This window comes from Equus caballus, chromosome 18 (assembly GCF_041296265.1).
Source record: "Equus caballus isolate H_3958 breed thoroughbred chromosome 18, TB-T2T, whole genome shotgun sequence".
NCBI lineage: Eukaryota > Metazoa > Chordata > Mammalia > Perissodactyla > Equidae > Equus > Equus caballus.
The window spans coordinates 59,863,941-59,887,098 of NC_091701.1; the positions used below are offsets into that span (position 1 = coordinate 59,863,941).

At 36.3% G+C, this 23,158-nt stretch overlaps 1 long non-coding RNA gene across 2 annotated transcripts in view; it reads left to right on the forward strand.

The window, feature by feature from the left end:
- Positions 1 to 23,158, forward strand: part of LOC111768760 (uncharacterized) — a 210,091-nt gene that overhangs the window by 172,744 nt on the left and 14,189 nt on the right. Inside the window, exons 9-10 of one of the 2 annotated variants that reach the window (XR_002801251.2) lie at positions 6,396 to 6,466; positions 8,185 to 9,053. This is a non-coding gene — a long non-coding RNA (uncharacterized lncRNA). Of the gene's footprint in view, positions 1 to 6,395; positions 6,467 to 8,184; positions 9,054 to 23,158 lie in introns of those variants that run through there. The other variant, XR_011428548.1, reaches the window with a different exon arrangement.

The following is a 23,158-nucleotide window of genomic DNA, read 5'->3' on the forward strand; positions in this document are numbered from 1 at the left end:
TGTCCACAGCTGCAAAAGAGATTCAGAAATAAGTCATAGAAGAAAAAAAAATAGAAAAGGTAATGAATTATGGAAAATAGGGAAAAATGGGAGGGAGAAAAATGATATAAGGGAAGTGAAAGAAAAATCTCCAGAAGAATAGAGGTATTTATAAAAAGGCTTGAATCTTCTGCCTTTCTTCAATCTTAAGAATACTCTGGTTTCTTATTTTCTGCTTCTTTTGACAGGATGTACATTTATAGACTGTTTACTTAGTAACTGAAACCTTTGCTTTTTTCCTCTTCTAAAAAATCATGAAATGTGTAGTTAGAAGGGAGAAGTTTGTTCCCAGCCACTTAAGAATGCAAACCTTATCTAGGGGCAGTTGTAGGATATTCTTTAATAATCTAAAGTCACAAAACTTTAAAACAATTAGGCTATTCCTATTGGCTATTGAGATTTCTTAGAACTTATTCTGCAAAATATTTTAGTGGTATGAGCTACACTTGAGTGAGAACCACTTTTAGCTTTACAATTACTTTAGAATTGTTCCAATAAGTCAGCAACCACACGTAACCCAATAGATCTAAGGAAACCATGGCTGTGTTCCCCGAATTGGAGAAATCTCTCTCCACTGGAAAGCTGTCTTCTTAAGCAGTAGTGGGGCCAAAGGCAAAGTGGTGGACTGTGATGCCAGGCTGTCTGGGCTGAGGTCCCAGCTCTGCCTCTTACTGTCCAGGTAACCTGGGCAACGTCATTTCTCCTCTCAGAGGGTACTCCCTGTGAAGTTACAATCTCACAAGGCTGGGCTACTGAATGAATGAATAGGTGCAAAGAACTCAGAAGAATGTCTGATACATAAGAAGTATTTAATAAATTTAAGTTATTAGGATGCATGTTCAATATGGAAAGGAGTAAAAAGCACTTCAAAACATTAAAACAGAAAACCATAAAAGAAGTAAATAAGTATGTTTGTAGTCAGTCAAGGTAAAGATTATTCTTTAAAACTAAAACAAAAAACCCTATCAAAGTATCTTCCAGATAATTAACAGTTCAAATAAATATTTGCTGAAAAACTGGGCAGGTAAAATAATAAAATATAAAACTAGAACTATTCACCAAAAAGTATTTGAGATCTAGTATCAGCTTATAGCCGCATTAGATCTGTTTTGGTTAGAGAAAAAATATATGACAGAACTCATGTCTTCGAGGTTGTTTCAATTAGTTAAAGAGAGGATCACATTTTTGACAGATGTAAGATGAGGTTTTGCAGGTAATAGGCATTCAGTAAGTACTCACGACTCACTAATGGAATGAATGAAAAAATTTGGAATTATTATAAATGGTAATAGAAATATAAAGAACTATAAAGTAGGAATTCAGGGGATGACAAGAGCTGAATGTGTTGATACGATTCAGAAGGTGGGGCTCAGGCTGATATTTAAAGAATGTGTAGATTTAAGCTTGTCATTCTCAATCCTTGTTGCACATTAAAGTAGTGAATGCTGAGGTCCCCCCGCCAAGAAAACCTTATTTAATTGGTCTGAGGTGAAACCTAATCATTTATATGGTTTAAAAGCTACAAAGGTGGTTTTAATATTCAGTCAATGTGAGAATCCCTGATATAAATAGTCAGAACAGAGAAAAAAATTCCAGGCAGGGATAGTGGCCTAGGGGAATTTGTGTACAGGGCTATGAAAAGATGTGCAGCGACTTAGAAAGGAGCTACACTGAGGCTAGTCTAGCTTCATTTCCAAATAATAAAGTCCTAAACTGGAATGGCCTCGACAAGGATGGAAGTGACTTGTGTGTGGTTCTCCCTTATGCAAGGCCTTTGACTTTAGACAGACCTAACTTAAGTCCCTTGAGCTTTAGAGGTTGCATATCTCTATATGCCTTATCTTTGTCTTCTGTAGAATGGACGTGGCTCTCTCATACAGGCCGTGGGAACAGAGAGGACATGGTGAGAAGAAGAGCTGAGTTAAATGAGTTAAGATGACCAGGAAAATGGTGGTGTCATGACAGAGGCAGGGAGACAGAAGTGCCCAAAAGTGAACCAAAGCAAGTCAATGCCTCATGAATTTTTAACACTGTATTTCTAGAGAAATGAATCATTTAAAAAATCGTCAAATAAAATACATTGTGCATCAGGAAGACACTATTTTATGGAACAAAGTAAATATCTTCCCACCAGCCACTCACTATACCTTTCCCCTCAAAACTGATAATACTAACTCAGAAATGAAACTAGAGCTGTATAAGGCAGTTTGGGCAAAATAAGAAATGACCCTCTCGAAAGTGTACTTAGTGTTTCAAACGTTCATATTAGAAGCAGAAGTATGTAAGTCCCGTGAGAAAAAGCTAAATGAAAATAGGAAGTACTGAAAATGAAAGCTACATATATTTTGTAAGAATTTGTCCTTCCAAATACTCTTAGTAGACTTTTCTACATAAAAAAAATAGAAATTGTTAGACCTTCTGATGAATATTATCTACATGGCAGCACATATTAGTATTGCTATTTCTAAATTAAAGAAATGTGGTTGCTTAGAAACAGATTAAATGACTATCTAGGCACCCTTTTGACTTAGTATGAAAAGAACAAAAAGTACTAAGTGAGGCAGAGTGATCTGGAGAGAAGAGGTGACCTGTGATTAAATTGTCTTTTAATCTGAAGCTATTATGTTAATTTGCCAGGTCAGCTTTTGAAATGGCTTCTAGACTTGATTGGCCTAAATATTTCTATTATCTCCATGTATTATTATGCATGTTCACTCATTTTATCGTCCCAATAACTCTGAAAGGTGGAGTAGATATGTTATCCTGTTGCATAGTAGAAGGTGTTACAGAGGGACTGACCATCCCAAGAAAATGTGCCTGGCTAAGAGTGATAATGACCAGGCTTGAGCCCAACTTTCTTCAGTTCTGTGTGATATTATTTTATTTTAGACCATAATATTCATTACAGTGGTTATTGACCTTTTAAAATCACTTTCAGGAAAATCATCCCTGTGTCTCTCTTCAGCTTGTGTAACACAGTGAAACCAAGTGCATGAACTTTTTGGAATTAGGTATGATTTGGACTCTGACAAATGTTACTTTTTTTTGTTGTTGGTGAGGAAGATTGGCCCTGAGCTAACATCTGTGCCAATCTTCCTCTTTTTGCTTGACATCCATGCCCAGGATCCAAACCACGAACCTCGGGCTGCCGAAACAGGGCGCGTGAATCCAACCGCCATGCTGCCGGGCCAGCGCCAAGTGTTACTTTTTACAAGAGGCAATATTTCACGTTCTTAATATACGTGAACTTTGATTTTAGACACACCCAGCTTAAATATCCTGAAAAAGTTGCATAATCTTTATATGCCTCGGATTTCTCATCTATAAACTAGATATTAATTTGTACTTTATTGTGAGGATCTTGTCAGGTAAGAATGTGTGCAATGTTCTTAACACAATAGGCTCAGTACATGTTATTTACATAATTTGAGGTTGAAATAACTATTTCATAATGACATGAGAGCAGGTTTTAATGATTTATTATTTATTACAAAAATCGTACTACGTAAAGAACACACAATTCATGTTATAACTGAAGATACTCTGAGAAAGAATTTAGGTTAAAATATGGAAAAATATTTTTAAAAATATGTAAATTATGAGAGGTGCAATAAAAAATCCACAAATATTTTTATGAAGCTAGATAAGTTGATATTAAATTTCATACAGAAAAATAAATGTACAAGAATAGCCAAGAAAACACTAAAAAGAAAAGCTATATGGACAACCGCATGCAAAAGAATGAAACTGGACCACTATCTGACACCAAACAAAAAAATCAACTCAAATTTGATTAAAGACTTGAACGTAAGACCTGAAATCATAAAACTCCTAGAAGAAAACATAGGTAGTAAGTCCTTGGCATTGATCTTGGCAATGATATTTTGGATTTGATACCAAAAGTAAAGGCAACAAAACTAAAAATCAACAAGTGGAACTACATGAAACTAAAAAGCTTCTGCACAGCAAAGGAAACCATCAACCAAATGAAAAGGCAACCAGCCGAATGGGAGAAAATATTTGCAAATTGTATATCTGATAAGGGGATATATCCAAAATATATGAAGAACTCATACAACTCAATAATAATAATAAAAAAAAGCAAACAATCCAATTAAAAAGTGGGCAGAAGATCTGAATAGACATTTTCCCAAAGAAGACATGCAGATGGCCAACAGGTACATGAAAAGATGTTCAACATCACTAATCAACAGGAAAATGCAAATCAAAACCACAGTGAGGTATCAGCTCACATTTGTTAAGATGGCTATCCTCAAAAAGACAAGAAATAACTAGTGTTGGCAAGGATGTGGAGAAAGGGGAACCCTTGGGCCCTATTGATGGGAATGTAAATTGTACAACCACTGTGAAAAACAGTATGGAGGTTCCTCAAAAAATTAAAAACAGAACTACCATATGACCCAGCAATTCCACTTCTGGGTATTTAACCAAGACATAGAAGCAACTGTGTCCATCAACAGATAAATGGATAAAATATATATTTTTTATGTGTATAAATATATATGTATATACACAATGTATACATATATATGTAGATACAAAATTTACGTATATAAATATATATACACACAATGTGTGTATGTGTGTATAAGTATGTGAACTATTTATATGCAATGGACTATTATTCAGCCATAAAGAAGAAGGAAATCCTGCCATCTGCAATAACATGGCTGGACCTTGAGAACATTATGCTAGTGAGATAAGTCAGACAGAGAGAGATAAATACTGTGTGATCTCACTTATATGTGAAATCTGAAAAAAACCTGAACTCATAGATACAGAGAACAGATTGGTGGTTACCAGAGGCTGAGGTTGGGAGTTGAGTGAAATGGGGGAAGGTGCTCAAAAGGTACAAACTTCCAGTTATAAGATAAATAAGTCCTGAGGATACAATGTACAGCACGGTGGCTACAGTTAATAATATTGTAGTGTATATCTGAAAGTTGTTAAGAGAGTAGATATTAAAAGTTCTTATCACAAGAGAAAATAGTTGTAACTGTATAGTGTTGGATGTTGATTAAACTTATTGTGGTCATTTGTTTTGCAATATATACATATATCAAATCATGTTGTACACCTAAAACTAATATGATGTTATATGTCAATTGTATCTCGATTTAAAAAAAGGAAATAAGCTCAAAAACAAAAAGAAAAACTATAACAGATGAAATCTACTGTAAGTCATATATAATTGAAGCGGTGTGGTACTGGCACATAATAAAGAGATGGACTAGTGGAATTAAATGGAATTTTAGAAATAGACACAGGTACCACTCAAACTTCAGTATGTATGCGCATATCTGTCAATTTACATCAGTTTCCAAGTCTCTTGCCAAACCTGAAAACCTGCCGTTTCTTTGACTCCTCTCCTATGCTGCTTGGAGTCAGTATTCTGACAACTGGACCTTGATTTCATTCCATGCTTCTAGATGTCGATTTCAGTCTACACCAGCACTGCTTAACACAACTTTCTGTATTGATTAGAAATGGTTTAAAATCAGGACTGTCCAATAGGATGGCTATTGAGACCTTGAAATATGGCTAGTGCAACTGAGGAACTTATTTTAAAATTCTGTTTAAATTTTTAACCAAATTGTATTTAACTAGCCACTTGAGGCTAGTGGAGACTCTACTGGACAATCAAGCGTTGAACTCTAAGCTCCTCAAGGCTAGGTTCTAGTCGTTTTAGTTCACACTAGTGTCTAGCATGGTGCCTGAGGGCTGACTGGGTTTTATCTTTCCAGTCCATATGAATTCCCTTACAGAACTTCGTCAGGAGGGCTGGTGGCAGCCTCATGCTCAGCTCCATCACGGTACCCGGTCAGGGGGCAGAACTACAGCTGGAAGAGGTGCTTCTTGGAATAGCTTTTCCCCTTCCTACTCATAAGCTGGCTTAGCCTGGATCATACAGGCTTGCAAAAATTCCCTCTAATTTGCAGGAATCTCAGAGTACCATTTTTATCTAATAGTGAATAGAAAGAGCAGGTGTAAACACTTATTCACCTGCTTTAAGGAAGCTGTAGCTTTCTTAAAGTAGTGTTTTCAGCTCTTCTCACAGAGAAATTTGTCTTTGAGGAAACATATGCAGTCAATAGTTTACATAAACACCGGTCTCAGAAAAGCAGAAGATCAGGTGGAGGGCTCAATGGCAGCAGAAGGAGAACATGAGAATTTTGAAAAGGAGTTTCTGTTAATCTAAAGATGTTCAAATTGGATCTTCACAGATGATTTTGGGCCAAGTCAAATAAAATGTTAAGCAGCATGCTGGCGCGGAAAGGGCTAAGGCTTAGGGCCTTAGATCTCTGATTTGACTTCCAACTCTCTGTTCCCTTTAGGTGTGTGAGGAAAGCTACACGGCTTCTCAGCATTAGCTCTTGACCTGGCAAAAGGAGAAGGATTGTATTGTGTAAGTGTGGTTTGGGCGATGAAATAAGCTAACGTACGTAAATGGTCAACAAAGGTGTGTTTTCCTCTGCTTACATCTCCTCCTACACTATCATTACCCCAAAAGGTTGTTGTGTAGAGTTGAGAACATGCTTCTAGAAACCACCCCATCTAATATCCTCTCTTTATAAATGAGGAAATTGAGTGCGGGGTATGCAAGACAAAAGTGATACCAGCAGCAGAAGGCTCTAAAAAAGGAGATGTCAGATGGCACCAGCATCATGCCTGCTCCACGCTCTGGGACACTACCTTTGAAATCAGTACTTACTGCTGAGAATTCAGAGCTGCAAACGCTCGAATGAATGTTTTGAGTTGTCCTTTCTCACGCTGTGATTTTTGATATTTGTTTTTTCTTTACTTTATTAAAAGCATTGCCAGGGTGGTTAAGTTTCTTGATTTGAACCAATGATTATAATCACTTTAAATAAAAAATAACTATCTCAATATTATTTTATCTAGTAGGAGGACAAGCGCTTTGCTATCAGTGTCCAGAATCCTCTACACTTCTCTCTGTTCTAAGGTGGTGCTTTGGCTTTCCTAAATTTTAATGCACACAAACACCTTTCACTTTTTTTTTTTCACCTTGTTTGGATGACCTCTTTAGCTTCATTGTCTTTTCTGTTGGTGATCATGAGACACAGAATAGAGATGTCTGATTGTGATAAAGGACCAGTTAGATACAAAGGACACTTTATGATGTCAGTTATGAGAGTCAGTATTTTATAGCGCAGGGTGGAAATGCAGTATCAATTCATGGATCAACTATTTGCTTACAGGAAAATTCTCTAAAGTAGTACAGTTTTGGGATTTGTCTTTTTCAGAGTTGAGTATGCTTTTGATTTATAGCAACTGTAAAACCCATTTCCTTTTTTCTCCTTGTTTCCTCATCTGGGTATTTAATTTTACAAAGGTAAACACACGTAAAACCTTTGTATCAGGTTAATTTTCTCATATAGAGTTTTTGAGCTTAGCTACAACCTTACTTAAAGGGAAATCATTTTAGGTGTGGTGTTCAGATATAATAAAACTTAAGTAAAAGACAAGTTAAAGAATCATGATTTTTCTTTTTGTTAAAAGAGGCAATAAAGCTTACATACTGCACAGATAATATGACAAAGCAAATAATATATAACTAATATTTTGTATAACATAATAGCAAGAATATTATATTTTCCCATTTGTTACTCCTTACAGAAATGAATACAGAATTAGAGAGTATGGATACAATTAAGACTAAAATGTACAATATAAAAATATCCAGCCTAATATATTTAATTTCCTTTGAGTGGCGTTTGTCATGATAAACATTCTCTGTTATATATATATATCTTTTACAAGTAGATGGGTTGTCTGTTAACAATTTCCCCCTTTTTATTTCAACTAAATTTATGAGGATATTAAGAAAGAGAACATAGCTTGGTGATAGCATTCTGGAGATGAACACACACATTATCCCTAGGAGGCATATGACATGGTTAGTTTTGTCATTATCCATTATTAGAGAGTCTAGACTTATTTTACCAACAATGTGCTTTATTTTTCAGTGAGTCATGTGGTTGCCTCATCCTTCCCTTCAGGTGTTGTTTCCTCAACAGTTTCTCTTATTTTCTTTTGTTTTTAGGCCCTCTCTTCCTTTCTCATCAGCTCATACCTATTCCATATTTATATGTATTGTTTTAGGTCCATCCATCCATCCATCCAACCGTCCATCCTATTCAGGAAGAGCTCAGAAGATGCTAAGGCTAATATAGATCATAAAGGAAGGAGGACTCCCAAAGAAGGCTTTCATTCTCAGTGCTGTATTTTTGCCTCTTCACTTTTCCTTTAAAGATGGTATTTGGAAAAATTCCAAGATGAACTCTTCCCTGAACACCAGCTCCTCAGGGAAGCTATTTTGTGGTTGATCTTCTTCCTTTACAATATCATGCTTTGGTGCAATATTTCTGGGCACTTAACCTCTCACTCCTCAACAGGAATCTCTTTCTTTATTGAGAGTAACAAAGCCAGGAGAGGAAGCAGGTGTTGAAAGCCTCAGTGGCCACAACTGGAAAAAGAAAGAAAGAAAAAAAAGTCATCCCCAATCTATCGAGATCATCATCTTTTTAAAAATTTGCCTTTCTAGCTACTATATTGTCAGCTTTATTCAATTTGCTTAACTGTGAGTGCACACTATGGCCTTGCCAGAAAATTTCTGGGACATCCTATTTTTTCTTGTTCTTGCTAATGAGAAGGAAGCCCTGGACAGCACACTCCTTTGGCACAACTCATGCCCTGACCCAGGGGTAACAGGCCTCACCAGCATTAGGACAAAGGGGCCCCCCAGGAGCTTCATCATTAGCCCTTTATAATCATAGTCTGTAGGAATTCACAGATCAGTAATCAAAAAGCCCAATTTTGAGACAAGTTATTTTAATAATATGAGCTAGGTATAAAACCATAATGTATAAATTAAATTATAGAACTATAGGTCCGCTACTTTAATTTCCTAATTGAATGTAAAGTGATCCAAAATGGTCTATAGAAATAATTAAACTTTTTAAAATGATAAATTAGTGAAATTAACTTGTTAATTATTGTGAGACATTGAAATATTAGTACTCTCCATTCAGATAGAGAAAACATTGGAGAAATTAAGTGGTGATGTCTCTTCTTATTTTTATCCTATATTGTATTTCTTCTTAATTCTCTAAAAGTACCAAGATCTCCATTTTAAAACTCTAAAATAAAGTAGTCGATGATTTTCTTTCATTCAAAGTCAGTTCGATATACTATCTTCAATCAAACACAGAAATGTTTCTGAAATCAGGTTGCATTTCAGATGTCATTTTAAAAAACACTCTAAATTGTTGACATTCTATGAAAAGAGAAATGGACGTTGTCATATATTGTTATTGGGGGTAAATTGGTAGAGCCTCTGTGAAGAGCAACTTGACAACATTCGTTAAAATGTAAAAAACGTATAAAATTTGCCCTAGAAACTCCACTTTTAGACATTTATTTATCCTCTACATATACAGGTTCATGTGCGAAATGATACATGGACAATGATAGACACTGTAGCATTCTTTAATGCCGAAGATTAGAAACAACCCAAATGTCATTAGCGGGAAACCAGTAAAATAAGTTTTGCTACGTTTGTAGTGTGGAATGTCACAGAAGCATTAAAATAATAAATAAAACAATACTAATAAAATGATGAGGCTATTAAAATTATAATAATGCCTAATACTGATTGAACAGTTAACCTGTATAAATTCATTTAACCCTCATAATATCCCTATGAGATATATGCTATTATTAATCTCATTTTACAGATTAAAAAAACTGGGGTATGGAGAGGTTTCCTATAGTCACTGAGATAGAATGTGGTCAGGCCGTTATACAAACCCAGGCAGTCTTATACCTCATAAATATTTGGAAAGATATTTAGAGTGCGTACCCGTTTGTAAGAGAAATAGACATTTAGAAAGAAAGGAAGGAAGGAAGAAAGGAAAGAAGGGAAGGAGGGAGGGAGAGGGAAAAGAAAGAAGGGAGGGAATCTACATCCCTAACTTATCTAAAGAATATAATTCTTTAAAAATACACCTAAGTATTATATTATTTGTTAATGCACAAAATATTTTATGATATATTCAAAAGTAAATATTTTGCAATGAAGTTAAAGGTTTTATAAGTCATACATTGCACTCTTCAATATGGTAGCCACTAGGCACATGTAGCTCTTGAACATTTAATATATAGCCATTCTGAATTGGGATATACTATATGTATAAAATACCAGATTTTGAAGATTAAGTACCCAAAAAGAATGTAAACTATCTCATTAATAACTTTTTTCCTTGCCTGCTGAAGAATATCTTGATTATATTGGGTTAAATAAAAGGTATTGTTGAAGTCAATTTCACCTATTGCTTTTTATAATGTAGCAGTTAGAAAGTTTTAAATTACTCAGATTGTATTTCTCTTAGATACCAATGATCTAATGCACTCAGGTTTCACTTGCTTTCCCTTCAGCATTACTTCTCGAGCAGGTGGTTATCAACACTTGAAGTACATTAGAATGACCTGAGAAACATTTAAAATACACTTGGGCCCCACTAAGAGGTTCTGAATTAGTTGTTCTCGGCTGGGGTGTCAGCATCACTTTTATTTTTTGGATGCTTGCATTCTAATATGAAGCCAAGGTGGAAAGCTACAGCTCCAATCCTCTGAGCTTAATAGAATTGTGCCAGTGGAATAGTTGTATCATGTGGCAGTTCTCTTTTTAATTTTTTGAGGAACCTCCATACTGTTTCCCTTAGTGGCTGCACTAATTTACATTCCCACCAACATTGCTTGAGGGTTCCCTTTTCTCCACATCCTTGCTAACACTTGTTGTTTCTTGTGTTTTTGATAATAGCCAGTCTAACAGGTGTGAGGTGATACCTCCCTGTGAGTTTTTTTTTCTCCTGAGGAATACTGATCCTGAGCTAACATCTGTTGCTAATCTTCCTCTTTTTTTTTTCTTGCTTGAGGAAGATTAGCCCTGAACTAACATCTGTGCAAATCCTCCTCCACTTTATATGTGGGTCACCGCCTCAGCATGGCTGTCAAGTGGTGTAGTTCCACACCCAGGATCCAAACCCGTGAACCCAGACCACCAGTGGAGTGTGCCAAACTTAACCACTATGCCACGGGGCTGGCGCCTCACTATGGTATTTGTATGTGTGTGTATCAGGAAGATTGTCACTGAGCTAACATCTGTGCCAATCTTCCTGTATTTTATGTGGGATGCCACCACAACATGGCTTGACTAATCGTGCTAAGGCCACGCCTGGATCCAAACCTGCAAACCCCAGGCTGCCAAAGTGGAGTGAACAAACTTAACCACTAAGCCACTGGGTTGGCCACTCCTCACTGGGTTTTGATTTGCATTTCCCTGATGATTAGTGATGTTGAACATATTTTCATGTGTCTGTTGGCCACCTGTATGTCTTCTTTGGAAAAATGTCTATTCAAGACCTCTGCCTATTTTTTAATCAGATTTTTTTTTATATTGAGTCGTATGAGTTCTTTATATACTTTGGATATCATTTGTAAATACCTTCTCCCATTCAGTGGGTTGTGTTTTTGTTTTGTTGATGGTTTCCCTCACTGTGCAAAAGCTTTTTAGTTTGATATAGTCTCGTTTGTTTATTTTTTCATTTGTCGCCCTTGCCTGAGGAGACATATCTAAAACATACTGCTAAGACTGATATCAAAGTGCTTACTGCCTCTGTGTTCTTCTGGGAGTTTTATGATTTCAGGTCTTACATTTAAATCTTTAATCCATTTTGAGTTTATTTTTGTATATGGTGTAAGATCCTTGTCCAGTTTCATTCTTTAGCATGTAGCTATCCAGTTTTCCCAACACCATTTATTGAAGAGACTGTCTTTTCCCCATTGTGTATTCTTGTCTCCTTTGTTATAGATTAAGCGACCATGTAAGTGTGAGTTTATTTCTGGGTTCTCTATTCTGTTCCATTGATCTATTTGTCTATTTCTGTGCCAGTATCAAACTGTTTTGATTACTCCTTTCTGGGTGTTTATCTGAAGAAAATGAAAACATTTATTCAAAGATATATGCATCCCTATGTTCACTGCAGCGTTATATACAATAGCAAAGATAAGAAAGCAACCTAAGCGTCCATTCACAGTTGAATGGATAAAGAAGATATGGTAGATATATACAAATGAATGCTACCCAGCCATTAAAAAGAATAAAATCTTGCCATTTGCAACAACATGGATAGACCTAGAGGGTATTATGCTAAGTGAAATAAGTCAGACAGAGAAAGAAAAATATCATATGATTTCACTTATTTGGGGAGTCTAAAAAATAAAACAAAACAGAAACAGACTCGTAGATACAGAGAACAAACTAGTGGTTGCCAGAGGGGAGGGAGCTAAGGGGATGGGCAAAATAGATGAAGGGGATCAAGAAGTAAAACCTTTCAGTTATAAAAGAAAGAAGTCATGGGGGTGTAATGTACAGCATAGGGAATATAGTCTATATTGTGATAATGCTGTGTGGTGAGAGATGGTAACTAGACGACGTGATGATCGTTTCTTAATGTATAAAGATATCAAATCACTGTGTTGTACACCTGAAACTAACCTAATATATGTCAATTATACTTCAGTAAAAGATAAAATTAGGGGCTGGCCCCGTGGCCGAGTGGTTAAGTTCGTGCACTCTGCTGCAGGTGGCCCAGTGTTTCGTTGGTTCGAATCCTGGGCACAGACATGGCACCGCTCATCAAACCACACTGAGGCAGCGTCCCACATGCCGCAACTAGAAGGACCCACAACGAAGAATACACAACTATGTACTGGGGGGGCTTTGGGGAGAAAAAGGAAAAAAGATAAAATCTTTAAAAAAAAAGGAAAATTAAAAAGGAAAACTGTAAAATAACCCATATAAAATGAATAAATGTTATTGCAGAACAGGCAAAAACCCAAAACAATACAAAATTGGGTTGCGCAAGGAACTTAATTTTTCAAAAGGCATTTCTTCCAGTAATATTTTAGAAGCTAAGTTTTCCATTTTCTTAACTAGATAGGGATTTTTATTTTTCTCAACAATGCCAAATAAGTTAGAAGGCAAGGGAAATTTTCAATTAAAGGAATATTTAGACATTTTTTGAGTCTTGGTTAAATTTGTTTAATCATTGTTGGAACAAAGAAACCTTATCCATCTTGCTGTTTGTTCTCCAAATTTGGCCAAGCAAAAGCATTTAAGGCACTTCAGATAGAGCAAATAAAAGTTACAAGTCCATTTATATTATGGCCCAGCGACATATAAATGGACTGTGGTAAACAACCAATGAAATCTTCTGTACCCTTCTGGATAAGCCCTAATTTTATAAAATGACACTAAAAGATGATTCTTATACGTTATGATATTCCGTGGAGCCCATATTCAGCCTTTCAATTTTTCTATCCTTTTTTTTCATAGTTAATTTATTGCCTTTTCTATCACAATGTTCTGCTCCATATTTTGTCTCCCATTGCTTGTTGGATGGTAGTGACAAAACACTGCTAATTGAGAAAAAAAACTGAAGGAAAATCAAATTGTGACATAAAGTTATCTACCTATTTTCAGGAAGGAAAAAATTACTCATAAAATCTGGGATGTTTTATGGCCTCTTGGTATTAGCTACATAATTGTTTTCTGTTTGTAAGATACTAGGAACTGGACCATGGGACACTCAAAGTTTTACTGCCATTTAAGCTGTTAAAAGGTTACCTTCCATATGATTTAATTTTTTCCAAATTACTGAAATTCTCTTATCAGTCGATTGTATTGACAAGCTAGAATATAAGCTTCTTGGGGTCAGGCACATATCTGCTTTGTTCACTTCATCTCCCCAGAGTCCAGTGAAATAACTAACACATGCCTTTTTTAAAATGAAAGAAAAATAGAAATGTATGACAGAATAGTTCAAAGTACAATATAACCTCATCAGGATAAAATTTGTTCATGATGGAGTGAAGTTATATTTCAGTCATTCTGAATATTGCACTTTTACTGTTTCTTTGTGTGTCCTGAAAAATTTCAAGAGTAAAATTTTTCAATGTTTTAAAATTAAAAATTGAAAGTACTTTAAAATACTTTTAAAACAAAAATACTTTGTTTTTAAGTTGGGGAAAACATTTCAATAATTTTTCCATAATTTAAGCTTGGCCTACTGAATATTCTTTCAATTTGTAATGGCAGCCATGTATTTAATCTTTTGAAACAGATACAACTACTGGAAACTCTCAAACGAATTGTAGTGTCATTTATTACCGAACTTACAGAGGCTGGGTGATTATACTAAGGGCGACTTAACATTCCATGAGTATCCCTTGAATTAAAATGCGTGAACTGAGCTACCATCACTTCATCCTGTAAATCCTTTCATAATAGGGTCAGCCTAGTTCTGAGCTTATCCGGGTGATAGTTCAGATTCAGACTCTGAGTAAGCTGCCTCCTTTGTTATTGAACAAATGGATATACGATCAGACTGAAGCATTTCTCAGTGGATTGCTTATGAGGCCTTATTACCTTGCAGTACTGCTTCAGAAAAAAACATGGTTGTAAATTAAAGACACAGTGAAAAACACCATTCTCTTATCTAGATGGTGTCTCAGCTGGACTCCGCTGACTTAGTAAGCCAACATCACGTCAGATGAAAAGATGATTTTTTGACCAAGTTGTTGTCGTGCAAAGGTTCAAAGTCAGAAACCTTGCGATTGCTGCAGAGGAATCTTCCACCAGGAGTACAAAATGCTTAGCAAAATAATTCTAATGATTGCTGAGAATTATTCAAGCCTCTCAGTCATTAATATACTTTTATAGGGGTACTTAAAATGAATAAAACTTCCAGCAAAGAGAAATTCATACATGTATTAACTTTAAAGCAAATAATCTAAAATTAATCTCTATTAATTGTGGAATATTTAATTTTTCAGAAACCTCCAGTATTTTGTAAATATGATTCTATTAGACAAACCCTAGGAAATATTGTTATGCAGCTGAATTCTGGGCTTTGTTTTCTGTTAAATGGCAACAGAATATAACAGCTGGAAACCCATTTCCTGGGATTACAAATGAACTCTCTGAATCCTTGTTCTAGTTGCTGTCTTCGTGGTTATGGGTAAATTACACAACACCTCTACACCTCAGAGTTCTCACCCTTAAAATAGAAAAAGTGATGGTGCACACTCAGTGTCACACAGTTGTAAGAATTCATTTAAGTGATAGCTGTGAAGCAGCTAGTATAGCCAGTGCTCAATTAAATACACGCTATCGAAGTTATTGGTTGCGCGACGATGGGAAATTATCTAACTATTTATGCATATAGAACTGTGCCAAAACCTTGACGATAAAAAGTTGGGCTTTAGTCATTAACTCCTCCAGCTAAAAGTCACTTTAGCACAGCCAGACTAACTTATTTTTTGTTCTCTGACATGCTTGCTGCTTAATCACCGAGGGATTGTAATCAACGGGCTGATATGCAAAAGCGAATCCTAATACTCTTACTTTAAAAAGTCTTTAAAAATCTAGTGCTTAGGGGCTGGCCGAGTGGCCGAGTGGTTGGGTTCGCGCGCTCCGCTGCAGGTGGCCCAGTGTTTCGTTGGTTCGAATCCTGGGCACAGACATGGCACTGCTCATCGGGCCATGCTGAGGCAGTGTCCCACATGCCACAACTAGAAGGACCCACAATGAAGAATGTACAACTATGTACCGAGGAGCTTTGGGGGGAAAAGGAAAAAAATAAAATCTTTAAAAAAAAAAAATGTAGTGCTTATGTCATCATAATGATCAAGATTTATTAAGAATTTATTATCTTACAGGCACTATGCATGGATAATTTCATTTGATCTTCATGATAACCCTATGATAAAAGTACTATTATTGCTCCTTTTGTGGGTAAAAGATCTGAAGGTTAGAGAAGTTATGTAACTTGCTCCATGTCCTGCAGTTAGCGTTAGAGACGACATTTAATCACAGAACACCTGACGTTAGGACCTACAGTTTTACACATTATACAGTGTTTCCAAATGTATAATATGCATACCATAGCATTTAAGATAATTTATGTGGTAGATAAACTTTTTAAAAAGTTGCTTATTTAAATGTATACTTTAAAATTCTAGCTTTTAATCTAACCCATGATTTCAAAATGTTTTCAGATGGGATGTGGCTAACGTCCTTAACACAGTGGGCAACCCACATAGGCCGTGTGAATTTCATGGTGGGCCTCAGGCATACCTATTAAAATCCTTAGTAGTTAAACTATTGGAATGTCAGTATAACATAGATTGTTTCATTGCTAAAATGGATTCTCATATACTGAATTTTTGTGTCATTATGACATTCTTTTCAGTCATGAAGCTATGTATCATTTTAAATTGCAAAATTGCAATTGGAACTGTACACTCATTGATTTCCTTTTCTCTTGAAACTATCACGAATCTGTGCTTTATAAATAAGTCTTTTAAAGCATAATGCTGAAGATGCTGATGGAAATGTAGGTGTGATGGTGATTGCGATGAAATCAGTCACATGCTTTCAGAATAGCAGGAAGACCAAATGGATGAAACACCTGAAACCACATGTTACTGTTGTAAAACAACAGCTGCAAAGGAAACAAAAATATCATGCAAGTATAATGGAAATTATTTGAAAGTTGGATTGGAGTGGACTAACAATGAGCATAAGCTTCTCCCATTAGGTATAGTGTGTTTGGGGATACTCAAAGTTCTGGCAAGAAGGCATTTTATCTCAAACATAAATTTTGAAATGTACAAATATTATCATGGGAAGTATTGGATTTTATTTTATTTTTATTTTTTTTGCTGAGGAAGATTAGCCCTGAGCTAACATCTGTGCCAATCTTCCTCTGTTTGTATGTGGGTTGCCACCACAGCATAGCCGACGAGTGGTGTAGATCTATACGTGGGATCCAAACTGTGAACCCTGGCTGCTGAAGCGGAGTGTGCCAAACTCAACCACTATGCCACGGGGCCAGCCCTGGGAAGTGTTGAATTTCTTAAAGCAAAGCAGAAAGATATTCAAATAACTCAGAAATATCAGTGCAGGGTGGTAAGAGATGAAACTGCAAAAGTTGCAGAAGTCTTGTTTATAGTGTTAGTTCAATTGCCAAGGTTAGAGCTGCTTAAGTAATTGCTGACACCTCATTACTGTTTGGCTGCCCAACAGTCAAGTGAAGCTCTTTGGGACAAAGCAAGGGAAAAAAATCTAATGGGGCAGCTCTGTCAAGTACAATAATTTATCAAACAATGACAGCTATGGCCCAAATGTAGAGCAGCATTTATTATGCTGAGTACAAAAAAGTCCATAGTGTTCCCCGGGGACTCTAAGATGAATTCCCTGATATTAGCAACTCAGCTGGGCATATATAAGCTGAGTAAAGGAGCCCAGGAAGATGTGTTGTTTGACCAATATTTATTCATGCTTACAACTGGAGAAGAGATTTTAAAATCATCGATACCTTCAAGATAAACAATTACACGCAAGTGATGTATTGGGTTATGCACAGATGGTGCTAAGGCAGTGGTATCCAATAAGAATGACTGTTCCATGTATTCAAGCTGTTGTACTGGAAACAAGATCTACTCACTATTTCGCACATGGGGGAAGCTCTCACCACTAGAGACGTTTTTAAAAATTTAAGAAAAGAACCTAATGAAGCTATAAATATGGTCAACTGCATTAAGGACAAGCAAATTGAATTCTCTACTTTTTCTCAGCTTTGAGAAAATAGCAGCATTGATTCCAATTACTGTTTTCTGCAGTAACGTGAAGAAAAACTTCATGTCTTTGGTGATAAAATCTACACAATGAATAAGAACATATGCATAATTTGCATTGGTTTTGCAAATCAGCATATTCATAATATTTTCTCTCCTTTCAAGGTAAGCAAACTTCCGTTATTTTGCCACATGAAATTGAAAAGGGAGATGATGGTTGCAGATTTGAATCTAGATGTGAAGCTAAAGTTACTTATGAATTTTATCGTACTGTGATTTATGAATATGGTTCATATTAAGTTTACTTCAGGATATTTGTCACAGTTGTTTGGGGGTTATTACATATGGCCAATATTATGTAAATTTTTCAGAGACACTGGAAAAATGGTGAACCCTCTCTGTAGGGTACAGAACTCATGATCTGACTATTAAATAAACTTTATTAATGATATTACTCATGTCCTCTATATCCTTGTTCACTTTTATCTGCTTCTTCTTTTAAAGACTAGAGAGTCATAGTAAAATTTCCCATTAACTTTCAGTTTTTTCTGTCTTTTTTAGTTTTGCTCCATAAATATTTTGTTACTAAGTTATTTAGCATTTTACGGTTATGACAATTATACTTGCATCATAGACTGTAGCCATCTTTATAACAAGTTAAACTTTTTGTTCCATAAATAAATAAATATTGTCCAACGTTTTCCTTTCATTCACTTGAGTTGCTTTTGTCTTATTACACGTATCTCTTGTAGATCTTTTGTGTGTAGTGTACAGACTTTCATTTTTTGACCGTATTTTGGGAATCTCTTTATTTCAATAATTTATCCCGTTCATTTTTATTGTCATTATTTACAGACTAGTCTTCCTTCCACTCCTTCTCTTTCTCTGTTACTTTGCTTTCATCCTTTAATTTTATTTGCTTCTTACTGTTTCTTTGTTTTATTTTCTTTTAACTGCATTATCTGAGATTTCTTTTATTTATTTTGTTTTCTAGTAATTTTAAGGTATAAGGTTTATATTTAGACAATCAACCGTTAAATATTTTTGAAAAAATTCTTAAATGTTTGTTTTCTAAGTTATTATTTCAAAAATTAATCAGCTGTGCTCATGATCCCATGACATCCTACCTTCTCAGACTAGTGATGCTATTTATTTCCACCTTTTAAAAAAATGTTACTTATTGTCACTCTCTCTTCAAATGTATAATTCTTATCAGCTTTTAAGTACGTTCAAATCTCACTCATAAAAATAACTTTCTTTCCTTGACCACACATCTCTCTTACCACTGCTTCATCTCTCCTCACTACCAGACATCTCCAAAGAATTGCTGATCCCAGCTGTATCCATTTCTCACCTCCCTGGGCTACTACCAAATCACTTCCCCCATTTTTTTCCTACCTCTTAGAAGCTGGTTATCAAGTCTCTTTTACAATGTCATACTGCTCCACTAGGCTTTGATATGCTGTAGCTCCTCAAGGCTTGCTCCTAGGTCCCTTATCTCCTCTCTCTGGGACATCCATGCCAAGAGTTTCAAATGACACTATGTGCAGATGACTTGCAAACACATATCTCTAGTCCCAGACCTCCCTGCTGAGACTCCAGATCCTTATTGCAACTGCCTTCTTGACATCTCTAGGACATGTCAAAAGGACGTTAAAAACAGTGTGTCTATAACTGAATTCTTGATTCTCCTACCTGAACCAACTTATTCTCTCATCCCCTGCATAAAGAGAGCCAGGAGAAAGCCAAGAGTGAGTGATGGGAAGAGTAGTAGGAAGTGAGACTGGAGAGGTGGCTCGGGGACTGATCATGACTAGGCTTGGAGGTCACGGCAAGAACTTTGAATTTTACTTTGAGATGCAAAGCCATCCGAGACTTTTGAATACAAAGGTAATAAGATTTGTATTTTAAAGGATTCCTCCCTCAATGGAGAGGATACACAAGAATGGAACAGGGAGACCAGTTAGAAGCCTATTGTGGAGGTTTGGATGACAGAAAAAGAGGCTTGCAAGAGGATAGTAGCAGTGGAAGAGATTAGATGTGGTCAGATTCTAATAATTTTCACAGTAAAGTAAGCAATATTTGTTGGTGGGTTAGATGTAGAGTATAAGATAAAGAGAAGAGTCCAGGACAGTTCCTGGGCTTTTAGTGTCATGCTCTGATGAGAGGATCTTAGGGAGAAGGAGACATGTTGGGGGGAACTGGAATTAGAGTTAGTTTAAAACCTGATGGTCTAAGATACTCCTAAGACATAAGGTGAAGACATTGAGTGGGCAGTGGGATTCACCAGTTGAGTTCAGAGTAGAGGTCAGAGCTGCTGCTATAAATCTGGAAATCATCAGCATATAGATGATCTTGAAAACCACCTAGGGGGTTAGAAATAGGGCCTCGGTTGTCTAGAAGTGATTCTGAGCACTGAGGAAGATCTTTCAGATTAGAGGGGGAGCCTATTTAGTCACACTCCTTAAAGAACTCTAGAGCAACATGGAAAGGGAGGCAGGTGAATGTACCTGTGCTAAGCTGGACCTGGGGTTTTCTGCCATAAGGGTTTCTAGGGCCACAGCAGGTCTGTCCACAGCAAACCTTACTGCTCTGTTAAAGGTCACCTTCCAAGGCTTAATTCAAGCCTCATCTGCTTGTGAAGTCATTCCAGTCACTGTTACTCTGCTTGTACCCTGTAGAACTCCCTCTTATACCCTATAAATGCCCCAAATGTAACAATCATCACATTTTATCCCACTCATTTCTTTACATGTCTTTCTCTCTCACTAGACTTTGAGCTGATGGAGGGCTGGGGTACCACGTCTAATTGTTATTGATGTCCCTACACCATTTCAGGTACATAAAAGATGCTTAATAATATTGTTTTATATTAATGGGTAATATTCAAAATCTTCAACTGAACAAGCAATGAACAATCTGAACAGATGTTGAACTGATTGTAAGAAAGACCATACTGGTACATACCAGCTGAATATCAACTCAGCGAAATTTGCTTTATTTTCATTCATCCCTTCTTTCTTTATTGTTTTGATCTTTTTGGATCTGGTAAAATAATATATAACCAAATGATTTTATAGTAAATACATAGTTCTTTTCAAAACCCAATTTTCTAAAACAGTACTGGTCTACACTCCTACTGTGTCAAGTTCCACGATAAGATCTTACCAGAATTTCTATTAATACATGTTCCAAATTACTTAAAAGAGAACTGTTTTTTTGAATTGGTGGCTTTGACATTCTGTATGTAATTCTATATCAGATGAAGTCCTGACACATCAACTGGATTACTGAAAGCAATGAAATTATAAGCCTTTTATTGAGAGATTATTTATATAGCAGCCAGAACTATCTTAACCCTTAATAAATGTTAAGTAAAAATACGCTGTCAGTTTATGTCCCACATTATGCAAGGCTAGAAACCAATCTATACGACCAAAGTAACCATGGATGCGGATAGGAAAAGAGGTAAACTGCTCAAAGAAGATGCCTGTTTTTGATTTTGTGATGCTCTTCTTCTTCTGAAGATTCTTAACTAAATAAGAGTTAAGTTGAAACAAAAGTAACATATGGTATTTTTTGTGATCCCCAAAGAAAGTATATAGATATAGGTTTTAGCCACCACATTATAAGACAGTTTTAGAATTTCAGCATGTAGGACCACAAATCATCTCAAATGCTACATAGTCTGTAGAAAGTATTTACAATAAGCCAATGTCCCTAGAATAAAAGAGAGCATTTAACGTGGCAGACCATGATGGAGGGGAGGCAATAAAAGAGAAAGCACAGCTTGAAGTGCAGTATAACTGGGTGACTTACACCTCCCTGCTGAAGGCAGCAGACTTGCAGTTATGGAACTGCTAATCTGTTCTACTGTTTTTTAATCAGATGTTGGCATTATCTGCCACTAATTGCTTTTTCATTTCCACTTGTAATTATTCCATTGCGTGTTTGTAGTGAGAAGCTGAAAATGAGGCAGATCACTGAGAAAGAATTAATTGTTAATGAATAATCATCAGTAGGAAGCCAATTTCATTATCTTCAAAGAGGTAGCCAGAGATTAACCACTAGCTGTGGTTCTCCTACTTTCTGTGCATGACTGTAAAGTAATCACAAATAATCACGCCCTCCAACTTCATCAATTATTTTCTATTATGTGGATTGATACCCATTTTTATCTTTGTTGTTTAATGATAATGGCAGTATTCATGCTGGGGAGTGCTAATTGGAAGGTGTTACATTCAGTGGGCTCTAGGCCTAATTATTAGAGCATCTTCTTCATTAGCACATGATCCTACAAGGGTCGCATGGCGGGAGTTACCAATTTTTCCAAGTTACAAGAATATCTTATTAGGAAACTTTTGCATGTCCTTATGCCAAGAAACACACAGAAAATCTTAGATCTGGTCACCGTTGTGTAGTTATCAACAGAGACTTTCTGTTTAAATAAATAAAGTAGGATGTTTTAACCTAATATGAGTCTTTGAACAGGAAGCCGCTCCTGCCTTGGAAGCTGGGTCTTCCCAGGACTGTTGATGAGCTTTCGCTTCTGCTTTGTTTCTGCAATTTACCATTTCAGAACGGCTCGCACAGCCTCCTGGGATTATTACAGCTCTCAGTGGAGCTTTGTCAGCTATTAATGGAGACATCATGGATGAATTTGAATGTCAGTGGGGAAGGGTCTTAATGCCTTGGTGGTCAAGTGATGTCACTCCACACAGACTTAGGGAGAAGGTAAATATATATAGCCCTACTTCACAGTTTCAGAGGGCTGCAAAACTTCTCAGGACTCCTTCACGTGTATTGGCTCACAGTGTCCTTTAACACAGCAGTAAGTTTTGTTGCTGATAGACCTGCTGTGGCCCCAGAAGCTCCTATGGCACACAACCCCAGGTCCAGCTTAGCACAGGTACATTCACCCGTCTCCCTTTCCATGATGCTCTAGAGTTCTTTAAGGAGTGTGACTAAATAGGCTCCCCATCTAATCTGAAAGAACTTCCTCAGTGCTCAGAATCACTCACAGACAACCAAGGCCCTATTTCTAACTAAACCTGAAGCTAAAGAAATGCATAAAATGCAGCAATCTCAACATATTGGACTACAGAACATGTTTTTGAAACATCTCCAGGAAAGAAACTTGCAAAAGAGAGAAAAATTGGGTGTAGTTAAAAGAGAGTGGGTTTTGGTGTTAGTTCTACGCATATTGTTAGCTGTATGAGCTAATATAAATTATTTAACCTCTTCAAATCTCAGTTTCTTTCATGACATTGTTCTAAAGATGAAAGAGGTATTATAAGAAAAGTGCTAAACTCAGGGCCTGACTCCTAATCAGCACTTGCCTCGGTTAGGAGCTGATCATGAAGAACCTTAGCTG